The 27002-nt window shown below is 38.2% G+C and overlaps 1 long non-coding RNA gene across 1 annotated transcript in view; it reads right to left on the bottom strand.

Annotated features, from left to right (window-relative positions):
- LOC116470869 (uncharacterized) overlaps positions 1 to 25565 on the bottom strand; it is a 143755-nt gene extending 118190 nt beyond the window's left edge. The window contains exons 1-2 of the long non-coding RNA XR_004248674.2: positions 25352 to 25565; positions 4594 to 4697 (exon numbers count right to left, since the gene is read on the bottom strand). This is a non-coding gene — a long non-coding RNA (uncharacterized LOC116470869). The remainder of the gene's footprint in view (positions 1 to 4593; positions 4698 to 25351) is intronic.
- Between the last annotated feature and the right edge of the window lie 1437 nt (positions 25566 to 27002).

Genomic DNA, 27002 nt, shown 5'->3' with positions numbered 1-27002 from the left:
GCCCTTATTGTTTTTAAAGACACTAGGAAAAAAGTTAGAGAATTTGAAAAATATACTCATTCATTTAACAAATATTCACTAAGCATTCTATTGTGAAAAAGAATATAAGTCCTTGTTTATCACTTTAAAAAATCTTTATTTTCCCACTTATAGAACATTAAATACATTTTCTGCAAAACAAACAAACTAAAAACTTGGAAAATATAAAAGCACCTTTAATCACACCACTCAAAGGAATACTGTTAACCTCCAAAGGATGTCTCCATTGCTTCTTCAGTAGAATCGCCTCAAAAATATTTTCATGGGGTGAAAACATTAAAAAGAATCTCTATTTGGGTAGACTCATTTCTAGGTAGTGAGATTGTATCTTACTCTTCATGGTATCAACCCCAAGAGCTGACACATACTATGTGCTAATAAAAATGTTTAGGGGGTAGTTCATCAGTCTCATTAGAAATCAGACAAAATCAAAATATATTACCAAATGAACTCAATTCCCCATAGTACCTGCTGTGAAGCAGGACATTTAGAATGCTTAGCCTCATTAACTCATTCTAATTACAAGTAGATGTGCACCAATCTTTTTTTTTTTTTTTTTTTTTTTTTGAGTCGGAGTTTCGCTCTGTCACCCAGGCTGGAGTGCAGTGGTGCAATCTCGGCTCATTGCAAGCTCCACCTCCCGGGTTCACGCCATTCTCCTGCCTCAGCCTCTCTGAGTAGCTGGGACTACAGACGCCCGCCACCACGTCCGGCTAATTTTTTTGTATTTTTAGTAGAGACGGGGTTTCACCGTGGTCTCGATCTCCTGACCTCGTGATCCGCCTGCCTCGGCCTCCCAAAGTGCTGGGATTACAAGCGTGAGCCACCGCGCCCGGCCAATGTGCACCAATCTTGAATAGAGTTTCTCTATGTTTACCACAAGATGATAAACTTTGGTGTTTTATTAGGAATGATATTTGGTGGCACGGGCAAGAAAAGTCCATCATTATCTGGTTATTGAAAACCAGGAATATGCTATCATTTGGAGCACAAATGGCAGCAACAGTCTAAAATTCTCTGCACCACTTTGTTTCACATCAACCAGAGGAATAAGGCAAAGACTGATTGACAAATGTCAGTAACTCATTTTTCACATATGACAAAAGGTGACTAAACTGATAAAATTATCATTTCAATGTTCTTGCCAGAAGGCTCAAGTAATTAGCAAAACTAACCAGCAAAAAAAGAGAGCAAAGCCCATTATTTTTCTTATGTTTGGAAATTACATAAATACTTTCCTTCAAAAATAAAACTTTTCCAGCCTATATCTGTATGCTGGATATAAACAATTAGCCTGTTTTAATATGGAATTTTCCCCTTTATTTTTAGTATTAGAAGGGAGATTCTAATAAATCTATGAGGAGGAGTATCACCCCTTATTTGTAAACTCAGGACATAAAATAAATATTTCCGACCCCCTTCAAAGTGTGGAGATGGGTCCCATATTTGTAAAACTTAAGTTCTTTTTACCTTTAAGGAAATGAAACCAGCTTTTAGTCTGCCAATGTTTTTGCTACACTTTTAATATGCAGTCAAACTTTATTATGAAAGCAGAGAGCAGACATTTGGAGCTGAGAGATAGAAAAAGTAACATGTCTAGCATGGGAGACCTGGGGAAAATGGATGGTGGTGCCATTTACTGAGACAGGAAAAGCAGAAAAGCAGGTTTGGGGAAGCTGGAGAGTAGTTCTGTGTGGCTCCTTGGTGTCTATGGTAACAGAATTCAATCTTGGTTGAGTCTGTGGCACTGGTTTGTCTAACTGAGCTTCTGCCTTGGTCCTGTTTTCCATTCTATTCCGATACCCCAAGAGAAATGCATCTTGCCTCACCTTTGCCAGGCCTCCTTACTGGGCTCTTGCCTCACCTCTCCCCTTGAATAGCAGGCCAGTAGGGACAGGCCATCCAGGTGTCACTTCTGATCAGGCTTTCAAGGTTAGCTACCTGCCTTACCTAGAGTTCATGAGACCCTTTTATGTCAAACTCTCTGTGCTAAGATACGGATCTTCAGTCATTCAGAAGTCAAGCCCCTTCCTGACTTCCCTGTCTTGTGAACAATTGGCTTTATCCCAGTGAGTTCTGAGTGAGACAGTTGTTCAATTAAGAGAACAGATTTTTCAGACTATTCATCTGTTAGCTGGAGAAAATAAGGTGCTATGGGACAAATGGTTAGCTGTGTATAATACGTGAACCTAGGAATAATCATCAGGCTCTTGAAGACCTCATCAAGCAAGGAAATATATGCTAGTTAGCTTCAGTGGTCTTCAAGAAGAGGCTCTGCAGTTTTAAGTAATGTATCTCAAAGCTTGCAAAGGCAATTTTTTTCCAAAATTAGCCTTAAAATTGTAAGTATGGAGTTAGAGTCACCATGTATATTTGAATTGTACAGTGAACCACTGGGATAATTCAGGCTGAGTCCATAACCTCTTAATTATCTTTGACAGTTTAGAAAAATTCATGCTTCCTATCCTGAATTACCCAGGTAATTACAGTTGTAAAGCTTACCTACTGTCCTTTATTGTAAATGATGTTCTAATTTGAGTTGGCACTCTTTTAAATGACATTTTAGGGTTCAACTTCTTTCCTAGGAGATAGAGAAAATTTAAGAAAAAGGTCTTCTAGAACCCCAAGTCTTGAAATAGCTGCCAGTAAACCAGGAACAAATTCCATATCAAAAAGAGCCTAAAGTTGATCTCTATTCTGATACACATAGTCACAATTCTAATTTTCTAGTATGAAAAACTTAATCAAATGAGGAAATATCCTGGTTTTAAAATGAATTGATGGTTTGTTTAATTAAAAATATTAAAATTTTTTATAATAATCATATTTCCCAAGGCTGCCAAACTAGTTCCTTCTTCCATATTGTGTCAAGCAATTTGGCCAGCTAAATGGACAGTGATCTTATTTTATTCAAGTATACTACAGAATCAGTGAGCGGTTTTCAGCTCTAAATTTACTCCCTCTGGTGATCCCGCTAATTATAAACTTACTAGCCTTCAGGGAATGGTATTAAATATTTTCCTCTTTTGGCAACTTAGTCTCTGAATTCAAAATCGAATGATGCTTTCATGTCAAATGACCAATTCAAGTGTTTTTTAAATGTATTTTCATAAGACGCAGCATATACTTTTAGCAACTAGTAAATAATTATATTTATACTTATACCAATTGTTTAAATCATAATGAAACACTTACTGACAAATAAAATAGCAATTACTGATATAAAATGGGGAAATAATTAGCCTGTTCTTACTCTTCTGCATTTGTACAGAGAACATTTGAGTAACAGTTTTCCCAAGCAAAGTAAACCGAGTATTTATCTGGTGGATTTAGGCAGCAGAACACAACACAGAGAGTATACATGTTTCAAGAAGTTACATACCTCCTGCAAGCAACATAACCTAATATCCAAATTATCTTAGTCAATTTGAGCTTCTATAACGAAGTACTATAAACTGGATGACATAAACAATAGAAATTTATTTCTCACAGTTCTGGAGACTGAAGTCTGAGATCAGGGTGCTAGAATGGTGAGGGACTGGTGAGGGTCCTCTTCTGGTTGCAGACTGCCAGCTTCTCGTTGTACCCTCATATGGTGGAAAGACAGCTAGCTAGCTCTCTGGTCTCTTCTTTTAAGAGCACTAATCCCATTCATGAGGGCTCCACTGTCCAAAGGCCCTTCCACCAACTACTATCACATTGGGATTATAGTTTCAACATATGAAATTTGGGAAGCACACATTCACTCCATTGCACAAATCTTCTGACTCATCCTAAACTTATTAGGATTTTTCTCATTCCAATTACAGAAATCTCATATGAAAGTCCATGACATTATTAAGTAGCAAAAAACGATCATATCCATCCATAAGATTCATTTTCTCCACTGGCCCTTAGTGGCCCTTTAAATACTAAACATTTATAAACAATTGATGACATGAGAGGATTCCACAAGCAAAGATTTCACTCTTCTGTTTCACCTCTGATGGGCAAAAAGCCAAATGAGGTGAAGTGGATATAGGTTTAAAAAGAACCTTGAGTGACATCCCAGAGTATTGAAAGGGAATGAAGAGAAACTTAGGAAAGGTAGAAACAGATCTCAGCAGATGTTAATTTTCTTGAGTTGCTCAAATTATTTAGGACAACTGCAATGAATTCTAAGTCAACAGTCAGGAAGAAATTAATTTGGAAAATTTAGATGGGGAGTTTAACTGAATATGAGAAAAAGCAATTAATCAGCCCTTGGGTAACTACATAGGAAATGACGACCCAGGAATTAAGCAGACTGGCTGATCTGTAAAATGGATCAATGTTAGAAATAAAAATCACCATAATTTCCCATCTGCTACTGGCATCAAGGTAGAAAGACTAGTTTTCAAATAATAATAAAAGCAAATATTTGTGGAGTGCTAACTTTACAGTTTTGCCATATTATCTTAGTTATTATCACAACAACTTGTGGGGACTCACTGAGACCCCCAGAGTTGATATAGAGATTATTCTAAAGACATTTGAAATTCAACAGATGCAGAAAAAAGCCTTCTCAGAACTTACCTTATCTCACTAAATGCAGAAACTACTGGGAGTGAGGCTGCCATAAATTTCCTCTTCCGGAGAATTTTACTGGCCAGAAAGAAGACAGAGAAGACCACTTGCACCTGCATAAACAAACATTATCACAAACTTTCTTCTTTTTCATTTCTTCCCCTAAATACTCATTTGTTCTTCCCTACATAGAAGCCTTTACTACCCCTTCTTGTCCCCCGTTAAGTTACCTCTCCCCTATTAAGATAGGTATATAAATCCCCATCTTTAGTTGTTTAGAGTCACATTTTTCTGTGTGCTCCTGCATGAATAAAAATCTATGTTTTGTCTAAGTTTAATTCCCAGGCCCTCAAGAACTGAACCTAAGAGGGTAGAGGAAAAGATTTTCCTCTCCAACAAACATTACTTACAAAGGTAAGTAAGTTCATCTTCATTATAAACATGAGAAAACTTAGACTCAAAGAAGTTATAAAATTTGCCCAAGTTCATTAAACCACAGGAATGAGGATTCAAATGCAGGTTAGGCAAGGCACGGTGGCTCACACCTATAATCCCAGCAGTTTGGGAGGCCAAGGCAGACAGATCACATGAGGCCAGCCTGGCCAACATGGCGAAACCCTGTCCCTACTAAAAATACAAAAATTAGCTGGGTGTGGTGGCACATGCCTGTAATCCCAGCTACTCTGGAGGCTGAGGCACAAGAATCGCTTGAACCCAGAAGGCGGAGGTTGCAGGAGCCAAGATCACACCGCTGCACTCCAGTCTGGGAGACAGAGCAATACTCTGTCTCAAAGCAAAACAAAACAACAACAACAAAAAACACATGCAAGCTATATTATCCCAGAGTCTACACTAGTATCACTTCATTAAATTTTTCTTATATGGTCTAGAGGCTTTAGCAGCCCATGCAAATGGGCAGATCTTAAAAGTGATTCTTCTTAGACCTTACCATCAGGTGTCCTAATTCTGAATGTTTTGGTATTTACCAGGGGGGCCATTATTTGGGTGACTGCAAGATTTACCTAAATTATTTGGTAAAAGCAAAGATACATGAAGCATTTGACTTTATTTTACTTCCTTCACAAGCCAGTTTCTAAGGTTGGTATGTTTAATTCATTGGAAAAAATTTCTTACATACAACTGAAAACTGACTCAAGGTGAAAGAATCCAGTATGAGTAAGACTTGTAGTTTCTCACAGTCAGTAATGAGGAAATTGAACAGGCAAAAAACAAGACATATACCAACCAGAAACCAATGCCATCGAACTCTCAGACATGTTCCAACTTTGCACAGCTGAAGAAACAGCCACTGAACAGTCATTACTAGCAGCCATGAAGGAAGAAGACAGCCAGCTAAGCTCATGGTGAATTGACTGCAGTTCAAAGGATACGTATTAAAGGAGTAAGCTGGGGATTCGGGTGAAAGGGAAGTAGGATGGGGGTGTAAAGGTAAAAAGAACGTCTCTGTGATAGACACAGACAGGAAAGCAAGCACTGAAGTAGGCAGCACCACAGAGCTGTGCTAAAGACACCAAGACAAATAATACTACCTCCCTCCAGTCAAAATAATCGAGATGAATTAACATGCATAGACTTCCTGGACATTTTTGAGAAAAAAAAAAAAAGATATAAAACAATACATGTAACATTTTTGCTTTTAAAAATCCACAAAATGGTATATATTTCCCAAGGATATACACATATAAATGTCCATCTATATTTCCACAATAAAAAGACTGGAACCATACCATGGAAATAAACAGAGACCACCCAAAATGAGAACAATCAGAGGCTATTTATTCATTGCTTACTAAAACAAGGGAGTCAAACACCATCACTTGTGTTTGGCAGATACTCACAGGCAGCCAAGGCAGAAATGAAAAGCTTTATAGGGAAAAGAGGGAAGATTCACAAATGCTACAATTGGAAATTTGATTTGGGAAGCTAGAGGTGGGTAATTACAAGTGAGCCATCTTATGTGATTGGTTTGGGGAGTACATTCGGCTTTGTCTGGTTGGTCCTGAGTTAAAAGCTGACAGTCATTGACCAAGCACCGACACTTCAGAACCAATTGTATCAGAGCTTGTGGTTTGGCTTCCCAGGCTGGTTGCTGCAGAGGTTGTGTGTCCGAGTTCTATTGACATATACGGTCTGGTCCTTGTCCGTTTGTATATTTAGTCTATCAGTATGTACCAAACTAACATTAGTGGTTACTACTGGCAAGATGGGAAGGGATAGGGTCAGCAAATAATTTCATATTTTGTAATTCTAAATTTGATTGTAAGGAGAATATAGTTACTCATTTTTTTTCCTTGTATAATTTTGTAAAATTCTGAAGCAAAATGGCAGAAGGTTGATAGCTATCATTCCTAATCCTCACAACACTGCAAGATGGGTTGTATTCTTATTTTACAGTGGAGGAAAGTGAGGCACTAACAGGCTAATCTGCTCAAGACCACACAGTTGATAAATAGCAAATGGAATTTAATTCCAGGCATATCTGATCCTAAAAGTTACTTTTCACTATGCCATGCTGCTGCTTACAAATGTATAGTTATACTAACATTAAAAGAGAGAATGGGCTGGGCATGGTGGCTCTTGCCTGTAATCCCAGCTCTTTGGGAGGCTGAGACAGGAGGATCACTTGAGCTTGAGACCAGCCTGGGCAACAAAGTGAGATCCTGTCTCTACAGAAAATTTTTAAAAATTAGCTGGGTGTAGTGGTGCATGCCTGTGGTCCCAGGTACTTGGGAGACTGAGGCAGGGGGATCACTTGAGGCTGCAGTAAGCCATGTTCACCTCACGGTACTCCAGCCTGGGTGACAGAGCAAGACCCTGTCTAAAAAAAAAAGACTAGATGCGGTGGCTCACGCCTGTAATCCTAGCACTTTGGGAGGCCAAGGCAGGCAGATCATGAGGTCAGGAGATCCAGACCACCCTGGCTAACACAGTGAAACCCCATCTCTACTAAAAAATACAAAAAATTAGCCAGGGGTGGTGGTGGGTGCCTGTAGTCCCAGCTACTTGGGAGGCTGAAACAGGAGAATGGCATGAACCCAGGAGGCGGAGCTTGCAGTGAGCTGAGCTCGTGCCACTGCACTCCAGCCTGGGCAACAGAGCGAGACCCCGTCTCAAAAAAAAAAGAGAATGGCCATTTTTACTCCTTACAAAGGGTTAGCATAACATATTGGATTAACCCAATATTAGCGTCTATTAGTACAATATTAGCATCTGTCTACTAAAATGGTGTTAGAACTCAGAAATGGCTGTTGCCATTGCAAGTTGAATTATCTGAAGTTATAGAACTTGACACATGACATCACATGACAGTCCTGCCTGAAGTCTGATCCTTTGTACTTCCAGAAGGGTAGCTTTGGCTTTTGAGAAAGAGATAGCATTTAAAATGTAGTTATAACTAATGAGAAAGTAGGTATCTTTCAGAAAATTCCTTGTAGAGCACCACGTATCACCTATATTGTTGATAATAGTGTTGGCCAATTTCTAATCTAGGAAATGCTAATGAATCAATTTCCTATGGGTTTAAAGCAGTTGTGTGAACCAGCTGATTGTTTTTCATGTGGTAATGTAGCTAACTTAACTTTGATTACCTTGGTGATCAAGAACTTGTAAAGGTACTCCTAAATTAAGAAGGGCTAACCAGTTGTTGCAGGATTAAACTCTTCTCTTTAAAATCTTTAATTGGAATCACAGGTTGTAATGATCTGTATTTAAAAAACAACAGTTTTTATGTTGGGTAACTACAAAACTCACATGGAAAAACAGATTAATATCTATAAATATTTTTGCTATTTACTGTCCTAAATATTACCTCGATGATTTACATAGTAACTCAGTGCTTCTCAACACTGAAACAGCACATTAAAATCACCTGGAGAGCTTAAACAATAATATCAATGTCCTCCTCACTTCCTCCAAGATTCTGATTTAATTGGTCTAGGGAAGGTCTCTGCATCAGTATTTTTAAAAAGATCACTAACTGATTCTGTAAGGCAGCCTAAGTTGAAAAGCACTGCTATAGATGAAAATGATAAAATGAAAAGGACTTCATGATGCGGTTCAGTTTGTTTACCAGCATCCATCCCTTTGAAGAATTATTATTTCCTATGCTATGAGGTCCTGGTGAGGCTGACCCTGACTCTTCTCATCCATAGCGAGTCCTCGTAGCGTGCACATGACCCAGTTCAGAGTAATGTTTTGTATATGTTGATGCTATATAATTAGATACACATATATTTTATACCCTCATGGTGGCTTAGTATTTTTGTCATTATGAAGCATACATTTTATTTTTACAAATGCTTTTACCTTATAGTTTGCTGCTATGGTTTGAATGTCTCTGCCAAAACTCATGTTGAAATTTAATTGCCATTGTGAAAGTGCCTTTGCAAAAATTATAACTGAGAGAATTATGACAGTGAAAGAGATCCGATCTAACCAACGCCATCTTGCCTTTAACCTCAAACTGCCCTTGATCATTCCCGGGTGTAGGCCAAGCTAACTTTGGGATAAATTTAACTTATAGTTTAAATGAAAATAACACTTCTTCAAAACTAAACCACCTTTATAAAACTAATGAAAGGCCACCAGATTACGAAGATGACAGGGGCCTGAATCCTGCTAAAATACAGGTATAAATGATTACCAGCCATTATTCCAGAAGTCACGAAATTTGTTAACTTCTTCGATGACTCCTGTATTGATTTTTTGAGATGTCTTTTCAGGCTTTTGCACTTCTGACTACCAGATAGCCCCATCTGGACCTGCAATTCTGGATTCAACCAGTCCTATGGCCCCCACACAGAAGCAGACACAGTGCAGGAGGGCTGTTTTCCACACCCCTATGATTGCATCCCCAACTGATCAGCACTTCCTAATCCCTAAACCCCTGCCTGTCAAACTATCCTCAAATAGCCTCCGAATTTTCAGGGAGGCTGATTTAAGTAATAATAAAATTCCTGTCTCCTGTTTAGCTTGATCTAACATGTATTAAACTCTCTATTACAATTCCCATGTCTTGATAATAGGCTCTATCTGGACAGTGGGCAAAATGAACCCATTGGGTAGTTACAATTGTAATAGTATTAAGAAGTGGGGTCTTCAAGAGGCAATTAGCTCAAGAGGGCAGAACCCTTACGAATAGATCAAAGCCATTATGATGGGAGTGGGTTAGTTATCACTGGAGTGGGTTCCTGATAAAAGGATGAGTTTGGCCAGATTTCCTCTCTGTCTGGAGTCTTACAATTTAAACATCATGCTTGTAAACAGTATAGCATTGACTTTGTCACTTAATGAAGTATTTTCTTCTTTTACATTTAACGTATTGAAATATTTGTATTTAAATCTACCATTTTATGAAGTGCTTTCTGTTTTATTGTCTTCCTTTCTTGTTTTCTTTTTGGATGCAATTTTAATTGCATTTTGCCCTCTGAATTATCTTGAGGTTATATAAAAATCACTTAGGAAGATACTACTGTTTCTTTTTATTATCTAATTAATTTTGCAGTCATATTTTATTTTCAAGCAGACGTGCAACAATACATGTTTCATTTTATTATAGTCATGAGAAAAGCATGTTTAAAAAGCAAGCCATTATAATTTTGAGAGAAGTTCTGGGGAACTTTCTGGGGGAGAATAGTCATTTGATCCCATGATCTACATTAGAGGCCGGCAACCTATATCCCATGAACAAAATATAACCCAAAGACTGGTTTCAGATGGCCTGTAAGCTAAGAAAGGGCTTTACATTTTTAAAGGGTTGAAAAAAAATTAAAGAAACATATGTGACAGAGACCATGTATTATTGATCTGGCCCTGTACAGAAAAAGTTTGCTGATGACTATCCTATATCTTCTTGCCAAGACCTGTAAATGTCTGAGTTTTACCCTAGTTGCAGACTAATAAATTAGCTTGCTACAATTTCATGGATGCTAGGGGGAGACAGGATAATCCAGCGTAAGAAACAAAGGACTTTGTTATTTACAGCAATAGCAGTCATCAGAACATCAGTATTAGTACCAATTCCTTATGCCCCAATTTCCACCAGGTAATAAGGAGGGAGCCAGGTGACACCAGCATGCACAGCAGCTGTGTTACAGGAGAGGATAATGAGCTTAGGGCACCCAAATCTTTTATAAGGGACAGTAAGCACACCTGCTCTTTGCTCTGCAGGAAGACATTATCGCAATCTTCCAAGGCTGTTTGCTATTACAAGTTACAAATATTTAAGAAAAGATAGTTTGGAACAAAGTCAATGCCTCTGATTACAACACATAGAGAAACACAAGAGAATCATGGAGCACTGTGATCCAATAATCTAAATTTGTATCTATAGTGGCCTTCGGATTTTATGATAGTTATATCATTTCAAAAGTTCATCTGAGCCAAGTGCTAAAGTATTTTCAGTATTATCTTAAAGAGTAGAGGAAATAATAGTTACATCACCTCATAGGGATTTCTAAACGCAGTTTAAAATCTTAACGTTTAAAAAATTATTATTCAGCTATTTAAAAAATTCTGATATGCAGAAGGATTGATTTACGGTATGGGCCAGGTAAGTGATAACTTACTCTATAGTCATCTTCTAACTAATTTGGTAACTTGACATTTTCTTTGGTGGATGCATAAACTATATCATGTTCTATAAAATTTTATTACTACAGTCCAAAATGTTTTAAAATTATCCCAGAATTTGGCTAGGCGCAGTGTACAGTTGGCTGTAATCCCAACACTTCGGGAGGCCAAGGCAGGTAGATCACCTGAGGTCAGTGGTTCGAGATCAGCTTGGCCAACACGGTGAAACCCCATCTCTATTAAAAATACAAAAATTAGCCTGGTGTGGTGGCACACGCCTGTAGTTCCAACTACTCAGGAGGCTGAGGATGGAGAATTGCTTGAACCTGGGAGGCAGAGGTTGCAGCGAGAAAAGATAGCGCCACTGCACTGCAGCCTGGACAACAGAGTGAGACTCTATCTCAAATAATAGTAATAATAAATAAACACATAATCAATCCCTGAATTTAATAAGAAATACACATTTTACAGAAGAAATTTAAACACTTTAAGAACATTTTAAAATGCATTGATTTAACAAGTATTATAGTTGATATTTAACATCCAGAGGTAGAGCTCGCTAAGCAGTTTTCTCGCAGCATTATAAATGGAACAGTGTTTCTAAAAATTACGACTTCTTTTAAAAGAGTTCTTTATAAGATAAATGTTTACAAGGATGTAAACTATGTAACATTTAGTTAAATATTTAACAAGCTGCTTCTATTAGAAACAGTAAGCTGTAAAATTGGGAATCTTTGAGAAAATCTAGATCATCTTTAAATGTCAGATATGGGACAGTTAGCAGAATTCTCTAATATGAAAGCTTTTTAACCCTAGAAACTCAAAGTATGAAATTCAGTCAGAACTGATCTGATGTTGCTTTAATATAGGCCTGAGCTGGAGAGCTCTGGAGAAAGCAAGATTACTTTGGGGACAATATGGAATCTCTTGGGTCCAACTAAGTATGGTCTAGTAGCTTTGAGTTTCTAGCCTACTGAACAAAAGCTGCAGCTAAGATCTGATGTTCTACTACATAATTTTACTGAGTAATTTTAACATAGCTTCATAACATATAGGAAGGAAGAATATAAACTAAAAAAGTCTTGCATGATTAGTTGCTCTTCACTACTTAGTGTTGCTATTTAGATTTGTTCAGTCTCTTTACTATAGTTTGGTTTAACTAGAAGTCATTTTAGCTGAGGACTAAGTATGGACTAGGTTCGTGTGGACTATTTTTATATATTCATATACTAACTCATTTAGATATCCTTAAGTGTTTTGATAAAATCATATTTTAACTGTTCTATTAAAATATCTATTATATGCTAAGACAAATATAGAATATAGAAAAAGTCCACATAAATCAATTTCATTTCATTTATCACATGCCGACATTTAACCAAATAAATTTTATAGAGATGCTGGAACATCTGCTAGTCTCTGATAGGGTGTTTTAGGTGAGGTGAGGACCAGCAGTTTGAAGGAAGGTTGGAGAAAAGGATTACTTTATGTCTGGTAAGATAATGTTCTTTACTAATAAAACTTTCCCACCTATTGACTTTTAGGACGCCTGAAGGAGAAAGGAAATAGGAATCATTTAAATGTTAAGCACATTGTTAAACACATTTTTTTGACAACCCAAACTCATTAGATTTATCATATTCATCTGTCTACAGTGATTTTTTTTTTCCTAGGTGTGTTCTCACAGACTTCTTTGAAAAAAAGAAAGAAAACAGGCTGAGTTATATGTGAACTAAATTTACCTATCATTATACATTTACAAGACAAATGGCAACACAGGAAGTGGGCTTCTAAGAAACTTGGAAATTATATATAACCTGAAAGTCATGAAGATTAAAATTTATGTACAAAAAGTTATAAACAAAATATAAAAATTAACCACAAAATGGGAAAAATATTTGCAACACATAATAGACAAAAACATTAATTTATTTAATTTATAAGTTTTACAAATCACTAAAAAAAAATGCAACTTGGTAGAAAAATAGGCAAAAGATATTAACGGCAGTTGACAGAGAAAGAAAAACAAATGAAATCATGCTCAACTTCACTCATAATTAAATAAATGCAAACTAAAATACGTTATATTTTTCAACTATGAGAATAGTAAAGATAAAATATTCTGACAACACACAATGTTGGCAAGTAGCAGTTGATGGAAATGTAAATTAAAACACCTTTTTAGAGGGCAGTTTTGCCATATGCATCAAAATTAAAAATGCTTGTACTGTCTCAACTGTAATTTTATAGCTAGGAATTTAAATGAATAAACTCTCAAAAATAGCAAGGTTCATTTTCCAGTGTACTCACTGATCCATTACTGATAATAACAAAAAAGGAAAATAATCTAAATCTCCATCAGTCTGCCTGAATAAATTATTATATACCCAATCAATTCAATATTATTTAGCATTCAGCAGAAAGAATCATACATGGTGTTAAAAAGTGAATTAAAAAACATATGCATTATGATCCATTTATTTATATGAAGAAATATATATAATGTTTTTTCAGGAAACAAAAGAAACAATGAGGCGGCTAAAACAGATCTTTAGGGAGAGGAATTAGTAGACTTCATTTTTCATTTTATATCTTTATGCCTGATTTAAACTTTTATTTTGCCACATATATGTAAAAAATTTGTACATATATAACATATTTTAAACAACAGTTATTGTAGTACTGTTAAATAATATTTTAGAGAAAAGAAACCACACGGATAATTGTCATAGGTCCAATCATTCAATATGTATGGTATAGAATTTATATCATCCACATTGAGATACCTTTACAAAACAATGACTGCAAAAAAATGGGTTTCCATTCTTTTTAGATGTTATTTTCAAATTCATTTAATAATAAAATCCAATACCATAGTACAACTCATTTTTTTCCCTTTCTCCAGAAACTTTAAGTAAATACTTGAAGTTATGGTAAAGAATCTTAAAATAATACCATTCTTGGTTCAACCACTTGGGAAAACAGTGTGTCTTTATCTGTTGAAGGTGAAGCTATACACACTCCATGAACCAGCAATACCGAACTAAATATACGCTCTAGAGAGAAATCTACTCATATATTCACCATGGTATGTGTATAGAAATGTTCACAGCAGAGTGTTTATAATAGCAAAAAACAAAAGCTAACCTCGAAACTACTAAAATAGTAATTAACATTAGAATGGCTATATTAATTATGGTATATCTATACAATGGTATATCTATACAAAGAATCATCCTTACGCTTGCAGAATAAATTTTAAGGTTTGGGCATTTATAATTCAAAAATAAAGTATAAAGAGGCTGAATATGGGACTGTGTCCAAACCATCATAATAAAAATTAGTACCAGTACAGAGAAGAGATTCTATATTTAGATTAGAAGACGGAACTTCTAATTACTTCTTCATTATTAAACCTTTAATATTCATTCCTAAATTAGATTTAGCCATTCCTTTTCAAGAACATTACATTTCCTGATATACTTCATAAATTGCAAATGCTCTTAAACAATCAGACTAATATATCCTTCCTATCATCATTATTCATATTCACCTAGCCTCACAGAAAGAAACTTCTAAGAGATGGAAAAAAAAAAGTATAAGAAGCATGTCAAGAGGCTAAAAACCACTACTTAACAAAATAATCTTTTTTTCTTTTTCTTTTTTTTTTCTTTGAGATGGAGTCTCACTCTGTTGCCAGGCTGGAGTGCAGTGGCATGATCTCGGCTCACTGCAACCTCCGCGTCCTGGGTTCAAGCGATTCTCCTGCCTCAGCCTCCCGAGTAGCTGGGATTACAGGCGTGTGCCACCACACCTCGCTAATTTTTGTATTTTTAGTAAAGACGGGGTTTCACCATGTTTGCCAGGATGGTCTTGATCTCTTGACCTCGTGATCTGCCTGCCTCGGCCTCCCAAAGTGCTGGAATTATAGGTACGAGCCACCACACCCAGCCTTTTTTTTTTCTGAGATGGGGTCTCACTCTGTCACCCAGGCTGGAGGGCAGTGGCGTGATCTTGGCTCACTAAAATTTCAAAATCTCTGCCTCCTGGGCTCAATGAATTCTCTCACCTCAGCCTCCCAAATAGCTGAGACAACAGGCGTGTGCCACCATGCACGGCTAATTTTTGTATTTTTTGCAGAGATGGGGTTTCACCCTGTTGAGCAGGCTGGTCTCGAACGCCTGAGCTCAAGAGATCCTGCTGCCTCAGCCTCCCAAAGTGCTATGATTACAGGTGTGAGACACCAAGTGATAGGGTTTGGCAAATCTCATCTTGAATTGTAGCTCCCATAACTCCCCCATGTTGTGGGAGGGACACGGTGGAAGATAATTGAATCATGGGGGCAGTTTCCCCTCTACTGTTCTCCTGTTAGTGAATAAGTCTTACGAGATCTGATGGGTTTATAAGGGGAAACGCCTTTCACTTGGCTCTTATTTTCTTGTTTGCCACCATGTAAGATATACCTTTTGCCTTCCACCATGATTGTGAGGCCTCCCCAGCCACGTGGAACTGTGAGTCCATTCAACCTCTTTTTATTTGTAAATTACCCAGTCTCAGGTATATCTTTATCAGCAGTGTGAAAATGAACTGATACACCATGCCTGGCCAAAACCAAAATCTTCTTAACTCATGTTCCACATTTAAACATATGGTAGCAGTGGTGAAGGAGAGTGAAGAGAAGTTTTGAATTGTTATAGTACACATGCACACACACAGGTACACATGCACACACAAACCATTTTGTAAGGGGAACGTTTCTTTTAAATCTTAGCCATGTGTTAATTTTCACTTAATATTTGTAGGAACATTTTCAGTTACATGTTCAACATAATACCATTTTAATACTGGTATTAAAAATGTTTTATAACCCTTTATAACACAGGAAAACACAGGTTTCTAGCAATGGGCAGAACTTGTCATCATGGGGGATTCCAGTAAAAGACTATTTCCCAATCTGCTATGTACAGCCAACTGCCTAAATTTGGACCAATAAGATTTGGTGTGTGTGTGTATGGTAGAAAGTTGTTTTCTATTCTCTAGGTTTTCCTTCTCACTGACTAGATAATAGCAACAAATAAAGGTTCCCATCTTTAATTCAGATGAAGAAGCCTCCTGATAAGAACGACAGAGCTGCCTGGCCAGCTTCAGACAGGTCATTCCTAGATTGCTGTCTGAGTAAAACAGAAATGTCTGTTATTTCAGCACTGAAATTTGAAGATATTGTTATAGAAGATTTTAACATAAAAGTCTACTCAGTTAAATTATTTTAGGAAATAGTTGAATCATTGTCATTAGTCAAGGCAAAAATCTTTGTCATAAGAATTAGGGGATAAAAACAAAATCTGAAAAAATATGTACACATGAATTTTTATGTATATGCTCATGTGACATTAAAGGTCTCTCCAGGCATTACATCAGTGGTCCCCAACCTTTTTGGCACCAGGGACCATTTTCTTCCATGGACTGAGGTGGTGAGGGTAGATGACTTTGGGATGATTCAAGGACATTACATTTATTGTGCACTTTATTTCTATTATTACTACATTGTAATATAAACTGAAATAATTATACAACTCACCACAACATAGAATCAGAGGGAGCCCTGAACTTGTTTTTCTGCAACTAGATGGTCCCAGCTGGGGGTGTTGGGAGACAGTGACAGATCATCAGGCATTAGATTCTCATAAGGAGCATGCAACCTAGATGCTTCACATGCACAATTCACAATAGCGTTCATGTTCCTATAAGAATCTAATGCCACTGCTGATCTGACAGGAGATGGAGCTCAGGCAGTAACGTGAGTGATGGGGAGTGGCTGTAAATACAGATGAAGCTTCCCTTGCTTGCCCACTGCTCATCTCCTGCTGTGCAGCCTGGTTCCTAATGGTACCATTCTGTGGCCCAAGGGTTGGGGACGCCTGCATTACATCAAAGTAAAAATCACACACACACAAAGACCAAGATACAGTAATAAATTTTCTAAATAGTTGAAATGTCAACACTATGATAAACAAAACTGCAATGCAACTAACTGGAGAAAACCAATTTAGTTTTTGTCCATAATACATGAAAAAGCTCTTAAAATGGATAAAATGACAAAGAACATTGTATTAATACAGATTTTTGGTTGCAAGCCACAGAAACCAAGACTCTGGTTAACTTAGATGAAGTGAATTACTGTAAGAGTATGGGAAAGTTAAAAGAAAGAAGAAACAGATGCAGAAGGGACAACGGAAGTCGTTCCAGAGGGTGCTGGTGGCAGGAACTACCATACTGTCTTCCCTGAGTACCGCCACTGGAATGGACAGTTCCTTAGAAACAGACTGAGGTGGCATACAGATGGCATAGAGAAAGTTTGGTGGAGAGTGCTCTCAGGAGACACAACTATAAGGAAATGAGGAAGGCAGGGTTGGGCAGAGGAAGCAGCAGACTCACACTGAGGATGCAGCTGAAGCCTCAGTCCATCCTACAGGGTGTTCTTTGAGGTAGTGGCTCTTTAGAATTGTCCCAAATACAGTCAATGCCCTTTATATTGACCATCAGCTAGTCAGTGGGCTTGGGTTGCCCTTAGGCAAGGCAGTTGCCCAGGGAGGGAGGAAGTGAGATATAAGCAACTAAGAGTCCCACAACTGGACTTACTTTTCTGACTTTGCATCACACCACCCAAAATTCAAAACACATACGAGAGCCAGATTGGCACATTTGGTCATATGTTCACAATTTGGCTGGGGCAGGCAAGCTCCTCTATTATGTCCTTCCAAAACTACACACAGAGAGGTAATTCCAGTAAAAGAATTACCCCCACCTCACCAAAGAAACAAAACAAAACCCAAACAAAAATAACAAGAAAAATTTGTATGCTATTACCACAACAAGACAGAATGGAAACCACACTTCTAGGATACAGTAATGGTCTTCTATAGATATCAATGGGCAATTCAGAAATAAAAATATATAAATGATTAAGAAACTTTAAAAACTATAACCTCACTAGAAGTCAATGATCTGCAAATTAAACTTTTTTTTTTTTTTTTTGCTAATCAGATTGACAAAGATTAAGAAGAAAGATTTTACTCAGACTTTATAAGGGTGGTGGAAGGCAGGAATTCAAACACAATGTTGACAGAAGGATAAACTGATAATAACCTTTCTGAAAATCAATTCTGATATGTATTCCAAAAGTTTTAAAAATATACATACCCTGCTATTTCACTTCTAAGAATTTATCCTAAGGAAATACTCAATTAAGAAATATATATGCACAAAGATGTCCAATGTAGCACTGCTTGCTCTTATTTATAAATGAAATAAACAGGGTTCAAAAATAGGTGATCGATTCAGTAAATTATGATAAATCTACATGATGCAATATTATGAAGCCATTAGAAATCATGCAATTGCAAGATATCCATTTTCATATATGGAGAAATGTTCACATTACTGGTTTTAAAAACTACAAAACATACCATAAATCATTTTGTAATACCATAAACAGGAAAATGTTATTTCAGGGTGATGGCATTATAAGTTACTTCCTTTTGCTTTTTTCCTGTGACTTCTATATTAATTATGTATTACTTGATAATTAGAAAGATATTATAAATAATAAATATCTACTTGACTTCTTATAGATATTAAATTCTTGATATATATCCTATTATATATCAAGAATTATATATTATAGTAGATCAAGAATTATATAATATGGAATATATATCAATAATTTAATATCTATATATATTATATAATATATATTAAGAATTTTATGTCTTTAGAAATTGGTTACAATTCAACCAGGCACGGTGGGTGTCTCAGCCTGTAATCCCAGCACTTTGGGAGGTCAAGGCAGGCAGATCACTTGAAGTCAGGAGTTCGAGACCAGCCTGGCCAACATGGTAAAACTCCATCTCTACTAAAAATACAAAAATTAACCAGGCCTGTTTGTGAGCACCTGTAATCCCAGCTACTTGGGAGGTTGAGGCAGGAGAATCACTTGAACCCGGGAGGCGGAGGTTGCAGTGAGCCGAGATCATGCCACTGCACTCCAGCCTGGACAACAGAGAGAAACTCAGTCTCAAAAAAATAAAAAATAAAAAAAGAAATTGGTTACAATTGAGGTGGAATTTTAGTTCAAATCTCTTAAAAAACAAGAAACATTTCTTGACTAATCAGAAGAGCTGATACTCAGAGCCATATTCAAAGTCAGCTGGTATTTCAGTTTTAAATGAAAACAATTACATGAACTATAATAACCTGCCTTTACCTTCATCCTCATGTTTTTAAAAACTGCATTATTGAACCGAATAGTTTTGGCCCACATTTAAAGGAAGATTAAATCACTTGGAAAGGGCCCAGAGGAAAGTAATAAAAATAATTACATACTTAGAAATTTGGTCCTATAATGACATGCAAGAGGAAATCATTTAGAAAATAAAACTGAAAATAACCTTACACTTTTACGGGTTACCATAACCTCTGAAGAATGGGACAAGAAGCCAAAGAATTGAATTATAATGAGAATAATTTAATTTAGTCATTAGGAAGAACATCTTATTCCTCAATAAGTATTTAAGTGATTATTAATGTCCAGTGCTATGGCATAAGGACTTGTAACCACTAGGATATGTTACTAGAAATTATTTTCTTAAAAGTGTCAAAGGTAGAATATTGTGCAAAGTAGGGGCTTATTACATAACCCTTTAAGATCTTTTCCATATTTATGATTTTTACAAAATTTTAGGCATCTTGAATAATTATAAAAACATATCTTATTTTTATGGCTTTTTAAAACTGAAAATGGATTAATCATTAAGAAATATAAGAGGATAAAAATATTAGAGATTTTTCATTAATACTGAGGAAATATAAGTATACAATTAGTTAGGAAATGTATTATATTATTTGACTCCATAAAGGGGAAGCAATTAAACTAATTATTAAGATATGAGTACATGTATGTTAAGTGTCAGTATTTGTATTTTAAATCTCTTTTTTTTAAACTATAGTACAATGTAGTGAATGAAGACAAAATGTTCCTATAACATATTTGTACAGTTTTTTTTTTAAGACGGGAGTCTTGCTATGTTGTCCAGGCTGGTCTTGAACTCTGGGGCTAAAGCGATACTCCTGGCTCAGCCTCCCTAGTAGCTGGGACTACAGGCACACACCAACTTACCAGTGACACAATAGTTTTAAGGGGCTCAGATGAAGGAAAAAAAATGGATTTAAGATGAGTAAAAAAGAATCATCCTTTGTCTGGGCTTGTTCCATCTTCCAAATATGTAGCAGCAACATAATGACACTAAAAACTGCCCTAAAAATCTGTAACAGAAAAAAAAAATAGCTTATATGCTACTCAAAAAATTACCTAAATACCTCTCAAAATCAAAACAAAAAGCAAAGTAAAAAATAAAACAGGACATACTTGCAAGAAAAGATATGACCTAAAGGTTGTATCTTAGCGCTGTTTGTTTTCTGAATAAAATACTAAGTTTTAAGCATTTATTTAATGTTTACAAACATTAGGCCTTACCATATTATCAGGCACTATTCTAAGTGCTTTACGAATAGTACTTTATGTAATCCGCATAGCTCCCAAAGTATGAGGGTGTGGTGGCTTACGCCTGTAATCCTAGCACTTTGGAAGGCAGACTGCTTAAGTCGAGGAGTTCAAGACCAGCTTAGGCAACATGGCCATACCCTGTCTCTACAAAAAACAAAAAAATTAGCCGGGCATGGTGGCCTGCACCTGGGGTCCCAGCTACTCAGGAGGCTGAGGTGGGAGGATCACTTGAGCCTGGGAGATCAAGGCTGCAGCGAGCTGTGATCTTACCACTGCACTCCAGAGTGGGTGACAGAGCGAGACGCTATCTTAAAAAAAAAAAAAAAAAAACTACCATTGTTATACCCCATTTTATAGATTAGGAAACTGAGGCACAGAGGTCACACTAGGCCAAGATCAGACAACAAACAGCGGAGCTGATGGAGCTGAGATTCAAATCCAGGCAATCTGTTGCTGGCGTCCCATGTGTGTAATCACTAAGCTATTATATACAAGTAATTCCTTCAAATATTAATATTTGATAACAATTTTGAATTTTGAAGTTTGCAAATATCCACAGCCTGTATAGTTAGAAGTACAAAAGTAATCACAAATAACTTTTCTAATACAGATTTTAAATTGGAAAAGATTTCCTTGAATAGCTTTACAACAAATACATGTGTAGACAAAAGTAGAGATAAGAAAGAAAGACTGTTTTTTAAATGCATTTGTCATGAATTTACTACCTGGGTAAGCAAAAAACTTGAGCTGTCTCTTTTGAAAGACATAATTTACAAATATGAATTTATATATTGTCTAGAGGAAAAGCACAGTACAATTTCAATTAATGTTTAATTCTATGACTAAAATCTTTAAGATATTTTTAATTAAAGAAGAAGGTGACTGGGACTTAGGTAAGAAAGCAAAATTGTAACATTTACTACATAACAATATATATATTTTTTTACATAAACAAGTTTTGTTTCTTACAAAAAAAAAACAAGCTTTTTTTTCTTGGATACAGACTCTCACTCTGTTGCCCAGGCTAGAGCGTAGTGCCGCAGTCTCGGCTCAATGCGGCCTCTGCCTCCCGGGTTCGAGCAATTCTCATGCCTCAGCCTCCCTAGTATCTGGGATTACAGACACGCACCACTACACCCAGCTAATTTTTGTATTTTTAGTAGAGACAGGGTTTCCCCATGTTGGCCAGGCTGGTCTCGAACTCCTGGCCTCATCTGATCCGCCTGCCTCGGCCTGGGATTATAGGCATGAGCTACTGTGCTAGGCCTATAAAAAAGCTTCTTTAGGGTAACTTTTTTCTTTTTTCTGTAATAGAATAATCACATTACTTCTCAAAGGAAATACCATTTACTCAATTTGTACTCTGAATGCCATCTAATAAAACAGCAAAGCCACAACCATGTAGAATGTCAGCACAGCATGTCTAACTAAAACTCACTGTAAGAAAAAAAAAAGGAAAAGGGAGCTGATTTCAAAGGTTCTACATGGCTTTACACTTCACATGTTCTGATGCTGCAGATATGAGAAGTTGTAGGTCTAACATAATTTATATCTTCTTTTAGGATATTTTGGCATTTGTGAATTGAGAAGTCTGGAGTAACAACTATGCAAGTCACTTCTAATCCTAAAATTCCAACGACATGAAATAAATATTATTAAGTACTCAGACACACACAATGTCAAAGGCTGGCCTTGTGGCAAAAAGGAAATACAGCAAAGTCACTCAGGTTCCTACCATGGCACTGACAGCAAGTCTGTTCTCAAGGTTAGTCTCTAAACAGACACCTGGTAAGTCTGACAATGAAATATTTGCCAACAATTAATTAAAGGAGATCTCTCCTGATAAATTTTTCATAAGTTTCACATAATACATTTTGATATTTCCTGGAATGTTTATGGCCCTCCCCTCACTGCATTGCTCTCTCATTTTGTTGACTAATACATGTTACTAAAGTCAATATATATTCAACTCATTTTTCTCTGCCTCTTGGCCCAATTTAACACAGCTGATCCTGTTTTCAAATGCCTTCATCTGATTTTCTTCTCACCTCTTAGGCCACCTGCCCTTTGTAGGTCTTTTATGTGCTCATTAATGTTGGAATTACTTATTTTTTCCTTAACCAAATTTTTCATCTGTAAAATGGATGTAATCTTATGATTTTCTTCACAGTGTTGCAAGAATTCAGTAAGATTATGAATGTACAGATTTTGGCACAGTATCCAGGACATAAATTCTCTATAAAGGTTAACTACTATTACTCCTATTAACTCACGGCTAGATTAGTGAAATTGTGTACTGCCTTTCCATGCTTACTCTTCTTCTCCACTCTTCTGCTCATAATATAACTAGTTTTATTTTTATTTATTTATTTTTTGAGACAGTGTCTCACTCTGTCGCCCAGGCTGGGTGCTGTGGCGCAATCATAGCTCACTACAACCTCCACCTCAAGTGACCCTCCCACCTCAGCCTCCCAGGGAGCTAGGAATACAGGTGTGTGCCACCACGCCCCACAAATTTTTATGTTTTTTTTTTGGTAGAGATGGGGTTTCATTATTGTTGTCCAGGCTGGTCTCGAATTCCCGAGCTCAAGCCATATACCCACATTGTCCTCTCAAGTGCTGGGATTACAGGTGTGAGCCACCTTGCCAGGCCTAGAGAGTTTTAATAAGCACAAATCTGATTATGTGCCCCTGAATCTATCTAGAAACCCATTAATGCTTCTATAGCGCTTTTAGAATACAGACATATCTCTTACTGCTTTTGCCCCCAATCCCTCCCTATGCTTTAACCAAACTGATTTCAAGCTTCTTGCTTCTTTCATAGTCCCTGTTCACTCCATGAGGGCATTTGTCCACAATATTTCTCTTGTTTGAAACCCTCTAGTGACAGTTTGGTCCTAATTTTCCTTTACACCTTTGCTAAAAAGTCACTTCTGTCTTGACTAAGTCTGGCCTATTTTGCATTTTCCTTATACTATGTTCCTATCTCCTAGAACTTCTGTTTGCAGTTACAAATTTATATGAGTGAGTACTATTTATTATTACTACACATTTGTGTGTTTCTTCCAACAAACATCTCAGACTAAGCTCCTGATATTCATCCAACCCAAACCTGTTCCTTTAAGCTCCTTTGCCATCTCAGAAAATAGCAGTACTATTCTTCCAGTTGCTCAGGTCAAAACCCTTGGACTCTCACACTTCACATCCATCAGCAAATTCTATTGTGTCCCCAGAATTCAACTACTTTTCCCCATTTCCACTGCTACCCACTGTCGTCAAAGCGCTACCATCACTTCCTGCATTGCTGTAATACCTCTTAACACATCTCTTTGCTTCTTTGACCCAACCATTTATCCCTTGCCTACCTACAAGACAGCTAGATGAATCCTTTAAAAATGGCAGATGTCATTCCTCCACTGAAACCTTCCAACAACTTGCCATCTGCCAAGGACTGTTGGGTACCCTGCCCAATTAATATGTTGAAGCCCTCTCCTCACTCCTATGTGACTGTACTGGAGACAGTGCTTTTAAGGAGGTAATTGAGGTTAAATGAGGTGATCAGGGTAAAGCCTTGTTTCCACAGAACTCGTGCCCTTGTAAGAAAAGGAAGAGACAACGCTCTCTTTATCATCTGAGGAGACATTGAGAAGCTACTGTCTGCAAGCCAAAAAGAAAACCCGAACATGATCATGCTGGCACTCTGATCTCAGACTTCCAGCCTGCAGAACTGTGAGAAAATATATTTCTACTGTTTGAGCCACCCAATCTATGTATTTTGTTATGGCAGCCTCAGCTGAATAACACACCATTCTACTCAAAGTCAAGCATGTCTAACAGCCAAAAAAGGCCCTAAACATTCTGATCTACTACGTCCCATATCCTAAGCTCTCTGATGTAATTGCCTTTGATTCTTCCCATCTCTTAAGCAAGTTCCAGCCAAACTGGCTTACATGCAATTCCGTGAGCATGCTAGGCATGGTCCTGCCTTCGAGTCTTTGGTTTCCCTGTTTCAGACACTTTTTTTCCCAAGAACTCACATCACTCACTTCCTCACTCAAATATCACCTTCTCAGTGAGGCCATCCTATGGAAAATTTTATGATCCCCATTTCACACAAATATCCCATTTCCCTTTCCTTAGTACTCACTGCTTGGATGCTATGCATTTTACCTATTTATCTTGTCTATTGTTTCTCTTTCTCACTAGAATGAACTCCATGAGAGATGGGATTGTCCGTTTTGCTCACTGGTATATCCCGTAAATACAGAGTAGCTCATAGTAGCTGTTCAGTATTTATTCAACTAAATGAATGCTGAATTCCAATAGTGGCAGAATACGTTGTGGAGCTGAAAGGTACTGCACAGATCAACTACTAATGCAGCAATTCCCTAGTAGAAAACTGCACTGCTTGAAGGACCACCTCATTTTTCTGGCCTCCTCTGGTTATTATTAAAGCTCAAAAGGAGCTTTAAAAATCCTGATGCAACAGCTGTTTTTCCCTCTCACCGTCTTTGAAAACAGAGATAATAAAATAGGCTGAAAAGTTGTCAAGTTCAAGTAAGATCATGTTTATGACAATTTTTTGAAAATTGCCTGGTTGCAGTTTTTACTTACAGCATTTTCAAACAGTTCTACCAACTCTGTGGCTCTTTCATCATGTTTCAAGTGTTCAGCAAACGACGGTGTTCCTCTCCATAAAGTTGAGTTTAAAAATACAAGGGCCAGGCGCGGTGGCTCATGCCTGTAATCCCAGCACTTGGAGAGGCGGAGGCGGGTGGATCACAAGGTCAGGAGACCAAGACCATCCTGGCTAACACGGTGAAACCCCGTCTCTACTAAAAATACAAAAAACTAGCCGGGCGTGGTGGCGGGCGCCTGTAGTCCCAACTACTCAGGAGGCTGAGGCAGGAGGAGAATGGCGTGAACCCAGGAGGCGGAGTTTGCAGTGAGCCAAGATCGCGCCCCTGCACTACAGCTTGGGCGACAGAGCGAGACTCCGTCTCAAAAAAAAAAACAAAACAAAAAACCCAACCAAACAAAAAATAAATAAAGTACATAAATAAAAACCAAGTGATTGGAGGACGCCATTCACTGATTTTACTTAGGACTTTGGGCATAATCTAGGTTTAAAAATTTTTGCTGCTAACAAAGTGGGAACACAGTTATATTCCCTTACATTTTATCGAACAGAAACTAGACGTGCAGAGGAGTACCTTTCTGTTTCTAAATAAGCAAAGGAATTCTGCACAACCCAAACACGCAGAAACCTCCTGGTAAGGACTCCATGGGTAGTTATTACTGGCATTTGTATTCTGAGAGATGAGCTTCATTTCACTTTTGGAAATGCCTTAAATTAAAACTCGTCTTGAAACAACATGACGTTTCAACGAGGCTCCCTTCTCACCTTGGAACATCAGCTTTTAAAATAAAGGTGTCATCAGAAGTGTGTAGACACCCACTGCATCACAACAGGAATTAATCTCTGGCCATGCCAATCTAGGTCTGCATGGCAGGGTGAGTCTACCGCTCGAAAGCTGCACAGAGGAAATCCTCCCTCCTCCGGGTCCAGGCCCGGAGTTACCAGCGGAGATTCGCGGCGGCGGGTCAGAGCCCAGAGCACACCAGGATGGGGAACGCACCTCGCCCGCGGCTCCGGAAGCGGCTGCGGCCCCGACCGGAAAGCCCCCAGCATCGCCCGCAGGAATCTCGGCTGGCCGGCGGCTCCAGCCCGGCCTCGGGTACCACGCGCCTAGTGGGAAGCGGCACTGACGCCTGCAGCATCTCGCGAGATTTCGGGCTCAGCCCAAGTACTGCGAGTTCACCAAAGGGGGGAAAAAAAAAAAGCCAGCGGGCGAGAGCCTCTGAAGCCGCGGCTGGGGCGCTGGGGTGGCAGCTGCCGCGGGAGCATCAGCTACCGGCGTGAGGCGAGGCAGGGCACGCGCGCCGTCCGCAGTCCCGTGGCCTGGGCTGCAAGTCCACTGACGCGCGGCCCCCGGGTGGAGAGAGGGGAGACGGCCTGGGAGCCCGCTCCTTTTCGCCGCAGAGCGCGGCGGGGGAGGGAGGTGAAGGCGTGGGAGGAAGGCGACGGAAGAGGAGGTAGCGGCGCGGAGATTCTCCCGGCGACATCACTGACGCGGAGCGCAGCCGCGCCTGCTCCCCGATCGCGCCGTTCGTGCTACCCGCACTGCCCGAGGCCTGGTGCGGACTGGCTGGCCGCGATCCTCGCACGGGGCGCTTTCGCGTGGGGTAGCGCAGGAGCCACGGA

Source organism: Hylobates moloch, unplaced genomic scaffold, assembly GCF_009828535.3.
Source record: "Hylobates moloch isolate HMO894 unplaced genomic scaffold, HMol_V3 SCAFFOLD_6, whole genome shotgun sequence".
NCBI lineage: Eukaryota > Metazoa > Chordata > Mammalia > Primates > Hylobatidae > Hylobates > Hylobates moloch.
Note: the sequence above shows the minus strand (reverse complement) of the source record. Positions and strands in the feature narration are given on the sequence as shown.